A 12028-nucleotide genomic window follows, 5' to 3' on the forward strand; every position below is an offset into this window, starting at 1 on the left:
TAAAAGTTTAGTTTGGACTCCTTGGAGGAGTTAGGCTTTTGTTCTGTTTGTTTACACCCTATCTGCTGGTTATTTAAGTACTTTTACACCAAAAGACAGTAAAAAGGTCCAGAGAGGTGGCAAAGCAAGACCCACTTTGCCACACCACGTATATGTGTTTCTTTCTAAACTGCACATTTTAGACCTATATAATGCTTACATGTGCATGGCAGAGAAGTGTATATGGAATTATTTTGTTAGCTACAATTACTTTAATTTCAAAGCTTATTGATCGAGTGAGATATTTGCTCTTATTTTTAAACCCCAACAGATGGTTTTCTACAGAGGAGTCCATATATACTAAAACTATACTAAAAACTTAATAAATTCAATGACAGATATTTAGACTGTAAGTATTTCTCAATGTCTTCAAGGTGCAATGTTCAATGTGGTTGCATTGCCGACAGTGAGGAGTAAAATAAAGACCCAATGTTCTTCCAGTTGTATCCATCCGTATGTCTCAATGTTTGTATATCATTTGTATGTAAAAAAAAAGAGAAGAGGTAGAACAGATCCTTTTAAATGATGTACAGCTTCAGTTGTTCTTCCACGTTGTCACAAGTAACGTTGAATCAGCTAGGCTGGTCAGTAAAACATTGAATTCCTTTGTATGGAGAATCGCAGTAGCTAAGGCTCATGGTTCATCAACTGATTCAGATTCAGTTGTATTGTGTCTGCCAACTGATGATGTGAGGCAGAACAGTAATTGGATACCAGAAAATATGAATAACAGTGAGTTTTGGCCCTCTTCAGTATTCTGGATGGAAGGCATACCTCACAAAGTGACCTTGTGTGAGCAGAAAGAAATGTATAGTAACAATGTGTACAGATCCAGAACTATTGTATATGGTGCAGAAGTAACCCTGACACATAAATTAAAACATAATCCTCTTGTTAATTGTGCATGTAATATGTGCCAAACCAAGTCATCGGTGACTGGGCCCAGACTTTGTCCGGCATGCAGTCATTTGGCTAAACACTGTAGAATCTTGTTTGAATGCAATGATTCTGTAGGAGTTTCTTTCTCTCATTTAAATGTAAACCCAAAAGATATTAAGAGGATTGAATGCATGAGTTGTGAAGGAGGTCACTTAGTAAAATGGGCACATCTGGGAAAATTAGAATGTGAGGAAGGTGTCCCTGCTAAGCGTATACAAGTGTCTTGTAGGTACAAGGTCAAGGCCATGGCGACTCCCACCTGTGATGCGAGACGATGGATTCGAGGGCCCATTGTCGTGTTCGCTGAACCAACCCGAGCTGAACCTGAGACCAAAGTGGAGTCCTGCTGGGAGCGAGCTGAAACCCTGGACATGGATTGGATGATTTAAAATGAAATGTATTAATGCAATAATATGTGTTATAATCCTTTGTAGTGTTTGTATAATCTTTAGTTTGGAAAAAGTAGTGTTTATATAATCTTTAGTTTGTAAAATTATGTAAGTGTGTAATCAAAAGTAATGCTTAATGCTGTTTTAGTCAGTAATTGTGAAACTTATGTATTTTCTTTATATAAAATCATGCAGTAGAAACTGGTATAGTTTGATACAAGTGGCCAGTTTTTAGGTGGTTTCTTATCAAGATGGGCTTGATTCCCAGAATTGAATGCTAAGTTTCTACAGCACCCTTTTTAGCCTAAGAAAATGTTGTTAAATGTTTAAATAAGCTTTAATATGCTTGCTTTTTATTAAAAAACTATTTGTGTGTGTAAGACCATATGCTTAACACTGCCTGTTATAATAATATACATGAAATTGTTTCTCATCAAGATAAGTTTACATTTAAAATAGTTAGTAATCGTGTGCCATAGGGAATAAACTGTTTAGTTTGACTCTGAGTTAAAGATAATGCAACATAAAGAGATGTTGTTTGAAATATAAAATAAGAAGCTTAAACAAATAATAAAAAGTAATTTTAAAAGTAGAGGATAGGTTTTGAGAAGGTAAACTTTATGTGACCTTTCTTCCCGAACTTTCTGTGAGCCTGTTTTTTAAAAAAAAAACGTCTGGTAAAGGGAGGCATAGTTGACACGTAGAGCGAGAATTCTTTTATCAAAAAGATTATAGCGTCAAGGTTAGAATTTAACAAGGGAGTTTATTTTCTCATCCTAGAAGAAGGGGGAGCGTTGCTAAAAGATATTAATTATCGTTGGAAATTAGGAGGATTGGTGTACCACTAGCGAACCGGTTTTAGCTGGCTTGTGTGCTACTGAAAAATAGGAGGTCGTCCACAGTTCAGCTGAGTTCATGCTGTTAAGAAACTCATAGGACAGAGACATTACAATCTTACACTTAAATAAAAAACAAATAGATTATCCATGAAGAGAAACTCTATATTAGAAAAACATAAGATGGAAGTTCCCTATAATATCTGTTAAGCACACACCTGTAAGGAGAGAAGGAAAACTAATTTGAAGAATAGAATGGCATGAGGGAATATATACTTAGACATTAATACATATAATCAATATAATCATAACTAATAGTGTTGTATATATTTTAAACAACACTCATATACTCAAAGTAACATTATTCTTTTTGTATACACATATAAAAAAAAGGAATAGTGAACTATATTTTACCAAAATTTTTAGATAGAGGAGGGGTCGAGAAATGAGTGAGTGAGATCACGGTCAAGTGTTTGGAACAGGTGTCATATCTTGGAAAGTTATTGGCATATGGCCCTAAAATTTTAGGTTGTTGCATGCCAAAGAAAGATAAGAAGTGGATTTGATAAAGTCTGTCCATGTATTTCAATGGAGACAAAAACCTATAAAGCCTCAAGTCTTTTACAATGAGGTACCACAATCAAGACTCAGCTTGGCAGAGTGAAGTGGTCCATCATTTGCAGATCTCCACAAGACAATTCTGATTCCTTTGTTCAAGCTACTCTTCCTTATAATAGGAGGTAAGCATATTATCTACAATATTATATCTCACATGTATTGGTTGTATTGCTATAGGGTATTGCAACTATGTTTTAGTTTTTGAGAGAGTGTTATATTGAATGAACTGAAATATAGAAGTGGGTGTTTTTTTAGACCGCGTGTATAGCTGGCCCGGTGGCTGCACAAATACATATAAGTGTATTAGGTCATTGCCGTGTGTATAGCTGGCCCGGTGGCTGCACTGATGCACGAAGATGTATCATGCCAATTGAAGTGTTAATGCTGAACTTGCAACTAACTTAGAAACGCTAATTGTTATTGCATGTTTATGGGTTTTGGTGGTGTGCGCAAACTGCCTTTCCAATATTAAAAGCATTTCAATAAAGCAAAGGAGCATTGCTCTGATTCGTAAAACTTCAGATGAATGAGTCTTGTGTGTTTTTCTTGATTAAATAGGGGTTATATGGACATACATACAAGCTCGTCCAGTGTTCGAACATAAACAACTAGGAGTTTATATCATCTCTGTCCTCCTAACATCTCCCCTGAGTTAAGAGTGTGTTCAGAGTGAATAAAAAGAGTATGTGAAAATCTGTGAACGCAGCAGACGTGACAACGTCTACATCTGACATCTCTCCAAAGGTGTCCTTGTCCTCCTCCAGCAGTCTGACGATCACGGTCAGCTGCTCTCTCTGCACTCTGAAACATAAACAGCACAGATTGGTGGAGGACCTTTCTTTTGGCGCCGTTTTGGGAAGCTTTGATCCCATAGCGCCTTGTCTTTCACATTGTTTAACTATTTAATAAATGTGATCGGTCTGATATAAAGTTTACATATAACAATACATTGCCTAAACAATACTGGGACAGATTTTGTAGGAATGATCTTTTTTAAGAGTTTGTTTCCACATGTACATTTCATGGAAACTAAAATAGCCAAGTGTGGCAATGTCCCCTGTCCCTGTATGTATTTTTGTGTTATATGTTGCATTTTTGTGTTAATGTTTGTGTATTGTAAAGTGCACATGGTATAAAGTGGGTTATGAGCACCAGTGTTATAAAGTGTAATTTGTATTTAGGCACAAGGATTGCACAATCACTTAACGTGCAAATTAAAAGGGCATTGATATGTGAGCACAGGAGTGCACAGATTAGTTCACGTGCTGGGATTCAAGTGAATAATTCATTTGGTAATTGAATACCAGCACAATTGTATATATAGATGCACAAAGCACTCACTTGGGGTTATGTATAAGAGAGAGACAGACAGAGAGAGAGAGAGAAAGAGAGAGAAGAGTAAATTTAAAATATAACAAATGCTACTCCTGCGAGAGGACTCGCACGATGCTTGTTTAGTGATTCTCCTATCTGTCTGTCTGTCTATTTGTTTGGCCACCGCTTCGTGTTTTTTTGTGTCTTTTGTATTTTCTGTCTGTTTGTTAATAAGCCACGCAGCAGCGCATTCAATTCACCACATCACCTCACAGTACTGTATGTTCCTTTCTGGTCTGATGCCATCTCTGCAACCACTCTGCCACACAAGTTACAATAAAGGGATTAGGCAACAGGAACTATTAGCAAATAAAAAGGGCGTCTAAGTTAGCAATAGTGCTTTCAAAACTTGTTGTAGATATCACATGTTTATAGGGCTGCTCCCTTTTTTCTAATTCGGCTGTTTTTGGACATGTCAATCAATGCTTTCTATCAATTATATTTTTTGGGGGAAAAAAAAACAAACAATCCATACCTTTAGACTGCTAGGCAATGCAGACCATAACAATTCTATATTTAATAGTAAAATAAAATAAAAAAAATATTTAATTGACGTGACTACGCACACTATACACAAGGAAAGTTTAATCAGAAAAGTCAGAAAGTAAATCTCTTAAGTTTCTAAGTACAAAACTCACCATGCATTCACGCAGCTAGCAAGGCCAGTGAAATAGGACACTGCTTATACACACACGTGTCTAGCAGTTTGTTAAACCACACACACACAGCCTAAACTGAAACGGTGCAGACAATCTTAGAATATATCACTGAGCCAGGGTAGCCGGGTGGGCATTAAGGGTGTTACATTCCAAAGATTCCAGAATCGATTCTTAATTTGAGAATCGATTCCAAGAATCGATTCCCAAAGCCATTCCTGTCGATTCCGATTCCTATGCCTAGCAAAATTAAAAAAACCATGACCAGCCAGAGAGTAGAAAAAAAAAATGTGAGCAAAAATACGACTAAAATAGGGGTGTCTGGAATAGTTTTCTTTTTATATAAGGAAATAATAACTTGAAAACATACAATTACATTGGCTTAGACATATATTCATGATGACAAAAAGTGAATTTTAGTAATATTGTTTGTGACTGCTGGTCAGCTCTGTACAAAACATGCCACCCTCTGCACAAGTTTTGTGGATGGTCTTCCCCATCCATACTGCCAAACAATAACAAAATATTGTGTTTTAAAATCAATAGAAATGCATTTAACCCTCCTATTAGGTTTCAGGTCTATTTGACCCGACTCTAGTTTCCAGTTAACTTAAATGATATTTTTTTTTTCATTTTCTGTATAATATTTTATGACTTTTCCTAAGTTGGGGTCATGAATTTCTATACAGAAAACAGAAGCTTTGAGATGTTTATTTTTTTTTTAGAACAAATAAGATGTTTCGGGTCACTGTGACCCGTGGCATTTATCTATGTAGATTTGTGTGCACGAATAAAACAAACTTCTTTAATTTGTTATTTTATTATTATTACATTTGTATTATTATCTCTGGAAATGGCTGCACCTGTCTGGAGATATTTATAAACAAAAAAACAAACAGTATATATCTACAAGGCAGAGCCTAATTTTCTCTGTCAGTATTGCAACAGCATCTCACTGGTAAAGACACTCCAAAATGAGGAGCTCCCAGGTGGGCAGTTTTATCACAGCTCCTGGACTAAAAGAGCATAAAAGAGTAAGACCTTTGCAAATAAAAACATTTAATCAATTTAAGGCTGTTTAAATTAGTTTGAAATTGCATCGGGTCAATATGACAAAAACATAACAGATGTACCTAAATTCTGTACATAATAGGAGGGTTAAATTACACATTTTTAAATCATAAATACACTGTGTTTTAACAAAACACAAAATACTTTTTAAATAACACAAGATACAAACACTTCTTTTAAAATATACATAGCAGGGTTCTCCCCACTGCAGGTATTTTCCCAGGCTGAAAAAACCTGATCAGCCCATCTTGCAGATGCTACTATGCCTTTAGCAATAAGGATTTATTGCTCTTCTAGCAGACTGGATCAGTTGCACGTCGTTGGGTGAAAAAAATAGGACCCACGTGACAGCTGTGTTACGTCTTGACACAACATTTAACCAATTAAAGTGTTGAAGGGGCAGGTTTTCTGTGTTAAGTACTTCAAGAGGCGAAAACGTTAAAAATGACTGCTAAAAAAATAACCAATTATTTTCAAAGCAAAAATAGTGACAATGAATGCAGGGGGTCAAAAATAAGCAGACGAACAGTGCAATCCACCACCTAATACTATATTTGTGCTGGCTACTTTATTACTAAGATTATTTTCAGGTATTATCATTAATCCATTTTTTGTCATGTTATTGTACTGTAAGGTGATACATAGTACATCATAGCTATGCATATCCACCAAGAAAAAAAAAAAATATATTCCTTTTGTTGTGATATCGTTACAATATGTACCCGGTGCTTGTGAGAGATATTGAGGGTTCATGTATAGAGGCTATATGCCTATAAGAAGAAAAACATGATAGGATATCAGCTGTTCTCAGATGACATAAAAATGCTTATGTGCAGAGGTGCTGGATTATTACATTAGAACATAAGAACATAAGAAAGTTTACAAACGAGAGGAGGCCATTCGGCTCATCTTGCTCGTTTGGTTGTTAGTAGCTTATTGATCCCAGAATCTCATCAGGCAGCTTCTTGAAGAATCCCAGGGTGTCAGCTTCAACAACATTACTGGGGAGTTGATTCCAGACCCTCACAATTCTCTGTGTAAAAAAAGTGTCTCCTATTTTCTGTTCTGAATGCCCCTTTTTCTAAACTCCATTTGTGACCCCTGGTCCTTGTTTCTTTTTTCAGGCTGAAAAAGTCCCTTGGGTCGACACTGTCAATACCTTTTAGAATTTTGAATGCTTGAATTAGGTCGCCACGTAGTCTTCTTTGTTCAAGACTGAACAGATTCAATTCTTTTAACCTTTCTGCATATGACATGCCTTTTAAGCCCGGAATAATTCTGGTCGTCTTCTTTGTACTCTTTCTAGAGCAGCAATATCTTTTTTATAGCGAGGTGACCAGAACTGCACACAATATTCAAGATGAGGTCTTACTAGTGCATTGTACAGTTTTAACATTACTTCCCTTGATTTAAATTCAACTCTTTTCACAATGTATCTGAGCATCTTGTTAGCCTTTTTTATAGCTTCCCCACATTGTCTAGATGAAGACATTTCTGAGTCAACAAAAACTTCTAGGTCTTTTTCATAGATTCCATCTCCAATTTCAGTATCTCCCATATGATATTTATAATGCACATTTTTATTTCCTGCGTGCAGTACCTTAAACTTTTCTCTATTAAATTTCATTTGCCATGTGTCTGCCCAGTTCTGAATCTTGTCTAGATCATTTTGAATGACCTTTGCTGCTACAACAGTGTTTGCCACTCCTCCTACTTTTGTGTCGTCTGCAAATTTAACAAGTTTGCTTACTATACCACAATCTAAATCATTAATGTAGATTAGGAATAGCAGAGGACCTAATATTGATCCCTGTGGTACACCACTGGTTACCACACTCCATTCTGAGGTTTTTCCTCTAATCAGTACTTTCTGTTTTCTACATGTTAACCACTCCCTAATCCATGTACATGCGTTTCCTTGAATCCCAACTGCGTTCAGTTTGAGAATTAATCTTTTGTGCGGGACTTTGTCAAAAGCTTTCTGGAAATCTAAATAAACCATGTCATATGCTTTGCAATTATCCATTATCGATGTTGCATCCTCAAAAAAATCAAGCAAGTTAGTTAGACACGATCTCCCTTTCCTAAAACCATGCTGACTGTCTCCCAGGACCCTGTTACCATATAGGTAATTTTCCATTTTGGATCTTATTATAGTTTCCATAAGTTTGCATATAATAGAAGTCAGGCTTACTGGTCTGTAGTTACCTGGTTCAGTTTTGTTTCCCTTTTTGTGGATCGGTATTACGTTTGCAATTTTCCAGTCTGTCGGTACCACCCCTGTGTCAAGAGACTGCTGCATGATCTTGGTTAGCGGTTTGTAAATTACTTCTTTCATTTCTTTGAGTACTACTGGGAGGATCTCATCCGGCCCAGGGGATTTGTTTATTTTAAGAGCTCCTAGTCCCTTTAACACTTCTGCCTCAGTTATGCTAAAGTTATTTAAAACTGGATAGGAACTGGATGACATGTGGGGCATGTTGTCAGTATCTTCCTTTGTAAAAACTTGTGAAAAGTAATCATTTAATATATTTGCTATTTTTTTTTCTTCATCTACGATTTTGCCATTTGTATCTCTTAAACATTTAATCTCCTCTTTGAATGTTCGCTTGCTGTTGCAATATTGGAAAAACATTTTGGAATTGGTTTTAGCTCCCTTAGCAATGTTCATTTCTATTTCTCTCTTGGCCTTTCTAACTTCCTTTTTGACTTGCATTTGCAGTTCCGTGTACTCTTTCTGCGTACTTTCTTTTTGGTCCTTTTTTAATGCTCTGTAAAGTGCCTTTTTTCGCTGAATATTTTTTTTAATTGATCTATTAAACCATTTTGGCAATTTAGTTTTACATTTAGATTTGTCTACTTTAGGGATGTAATTGTTTTACGCCTCTAGTACTACATTTTTGAAGAATAACCATCCTTCTTCTGTGGGTGTTTTCTTTATTTTACTCCAATCTACTTCTGTTAGTCTCTGTTTCATACCTTCATAGTTTGCTTTTCTAAAATTGTAAACCTTAGCTTTAGTCACTACTTTTGGGGTTTTAAAAAACACTTCAAATGAGACCATGTTGTGGTCTGAGTTTGCCAGTGGTTCTCTGACCTGTTTTAGTTATTCTGTCTTCGTTATTTGAAAAGACTAAATCAAGGCATGCCTCCCCTATAGTCGGTGCGAGTACTGCTGTGTAAAAAAAAATAGTTAAAATTAACAGCTGCATTCAGAAAACGTAGAATAGTGAAAAACTGGAGCTCACTCCCCATTTTTACTGTCTAACTGTGGATGCCTTAGTTGCAATAGTCATAGGCAATTACTGTTCTTTTTATTTCTTATTGCAAATCACAAAGAGCAATATACAAAACAATTAAAAACAAACCATTAATATTGTACTGTTATCATATACACACATATTGCAAAATAACACAAAGCAAATTAAATATCTACTTGCTGAAGCGGTTTTAATTTTAGCCAACGAGGTGTACACATGTGGAAGCAATATATTAGCCAGTCACGAGGCAGTTCCTCAGCAACAAGCCTCCTGTGTTGTTGGGATTGGATTCTTTCAATGCAGCGGGTTTGTGCATTTGAGAAAGGAGAGGAAAACTAATGAAATTAATTGGAGACTGAAGTTGACGAGAAGCAATTACCCTCCGCTGTACGAATTAAAACAGTGTGCTGCTTTTTATACAAAAAATGAGAAAAAAAATCAGGTTGTGAGGAGGATTTATACTGGAGCCCGATGCCCCTGATAAAACGAGGGAGTGGTTGTACAGTATTTATTTGTTAGCCCCTTTGTTTTTCTATGGGTCTCTCGCTATAGTGCGGCCCTCGATATATAGCAGATTTTTATTGGACCCTGACACCCGCGATATAACGAGTGGGTGGTGTCTTTACAAGCAGGGCTTTGCCCTTCCCCCTTTAATTATGTGCAGGGCATTTTCTCATGTCCAGGTACAGTCATGCTGAGTTTACTAATGGTAAATATATTAAGGATATAGCAAGTTTACTTTTAAAAGAGATTCTTCATACAACAATATGAAGTAGATTACTTATAGTTACTTCATCAAGTTTTGCTAAAAGTTGTTTCACGCGCAAGGTGTGGAAGCTAAATAATTACTAGTTCAATTATATGTGAATGTGTTGCAATTCATTACTTTAGTTCCATAAAATGAGAATGCAAATGGAGTTATACTCAATGGTTGAAGTGTTCTACTCAATCTGTTGAAGTGTACAGTATATAAGCAATGAAGTCTTCAGTCCCAGTACAAATCAGAAGCTCAGCAACAAAGTCTTCAATCCCGATTAGGATCAGCAAAAATGGTGCAACAAAGCCTTCAATCCTGGAATAGGATCCACCACAGCGCCCATCCGCTCTGTCCTCTTCGCTAAATCTTTAGCTACACAGGTAGCAGGCACAGTTTCTTTTGGATACTGTGGCTTTAGGTATACAGCAGACCCAGACTTCTTTGTCTGATAAAAGTCTCTATGTTTTACAGCAGTCCTCCAGCCAGGCCTCAGTCTCGTCGTATTCGATCGTTGACCACTTGCATCTTGCTGTCTGTTCTTGGGACCTGTTCGCAGGCAGACTTCCGGAGTTGCAGCTGCGTTAAGCAGAGTGACAGCACCTTGTTAAGCAATCGATGTGGAGCGTACAATGTTTAATTTTGCTCCAATATTTATAGTCTTCACTGAGTAGCTACTTTCATGAGGCCATTTGTGTACCTTGCCTCTTTAAAACTCACAGTCCTTTGATGTTTAATGTCCTTTTCTCCTCTGGACATTGATACTTTATGTCTTCCTTGCATTAAAACTCTTGTTGTTGCAGTTGTCAATTATCTGTACATAATTCAACTGTCCTTTCAGCCTAATCCCCCAAACCCCAGTCACCTAGTTCAGTAGTCACACAGTTCAGTATGTCCGCTAGGAAAAGGGCCATTTTCTTCAAGACATAGAGATTTCATTACTTAGTCCAGTTACATTTCTAATACACATTCAGGTATTAATATTATATTCAGGGAATATGAACCACACCAATATTGGGCACTGTGGTAATAACACAATCAATTTGATAACATTATGAAGAAATTAATAAAAGGGCTACAGAGTTCAAATAAATATACATTTTATGTTAGGTTGTTGTACTTTGTGTCTGCTTATTTCTCCTAATCCAGGGATGAGCAAATCCAGTCCTACCAGATCAACTATGCTTTTAACTGTTAAATTGGACCAATCAGGCCCCTGGCCAGGTCCTGAAGCATGAAATGATGTCATTTTAACTGTTGAATCAGATGTAGAATAGCCACCCTGGACCAGAGATGCCCACAATCCATCAGTAAGATCTTCTTTATGAAGTGACGTTAGAGTATCTGTGCTGAAACGACAGGAGAATGGTATTCCAATAATTGGGTAGGTACAGTCTCTGAGCTGCAGGGAATAATGCAAGACAATGGTAAGAATGCTGCTGTAGCCGTGGGGTTCTTCTGCACATTCTGGAGACCGACCAGAGACGTGTTTCAAAGCCCTGTAATCTGTAAATCAGCAGCCTCAGGAAAAACGAAAGCAACACTGTGGCAAAGTGGTTTGTAGTGCACAGGTGTGGAGGTCATGCAGTGCTCAATAACAACAATGCAATAATAGTCCAATGGTGAAAAGTGAAGCTTTATTAATGTTTGTTAAATAATAATACTGACTGTACACAGCGAGTCAGTAAAACCATGGGGTTCAGTCCTGAAATAATAACACACTCTATACACAGACACGATCATGAATCCCAACAGTGACTGCTCCTTGTGTAAGTGATGAATTATACAGCTACAGTAAAACAGTAGTGCAATGTAGTCCAGGGTTGATGCTGGCTGATCAATGACATTTCCCGGATATTTTATGACAGGGATGGCTTTGTGGTGACATCAAGCCAGAAGCAGGAAGGAAACAAACAGTACAAGTGCAGTACTGCAGGACAAAGGACGTTGTGGCGTCATTTATTTAAATAATAAAAGGAAAATAAAATATTTTAACAAAGCACTGCTCACAGAGCAAAACAAAACAGGTTTACAAAAACAAAAATCACGAACACAATACTACTGTCATCAGGCTGGGCAGTAGCCTTCATTG

The 12028-nt window shown here is 36.9% G+C and overlaps 1 long non-coding RNA gene across 2 annotated transcripts in view; it reads left to right on the forward strand.

Moving 5' to 3' along the window:
• The first annotated feature begins 2902 nt into the window (after nucleotides 1-2902).
• LOC121295436 overlaps nucleotides 2903-12028 on the forward strand; it is a 58799-nt gene continuing 49673 nt past the window's right edge. For both annotated transcript variants that reach the window (XR_005946931.1, XR_005946930.1), the window contains exon 1: nucleotides 2903-2943. This is a non-coding gene — a long non-coding RNA (uncharacterized LOC121295436). The remainder of the gene's footprint in view (nucleotides 2944-12028) is intronic.

This window comes from Polyodon spathula, chromosome 20 (assembly GCF_017654505.1).
Source record: "Polyodon spathula isolate WHYD16114869_AA chromosome 20, ASM1765450v1, whole genome shotgun sequence".
Classification (NCBI taxonomy): domain Eukaryota; kingdom Metazoa; phylum Chordata; class Actinopteri; order Acipenseriformes; family Polyodontidae; genus Polyodon; species Polyodon spathula.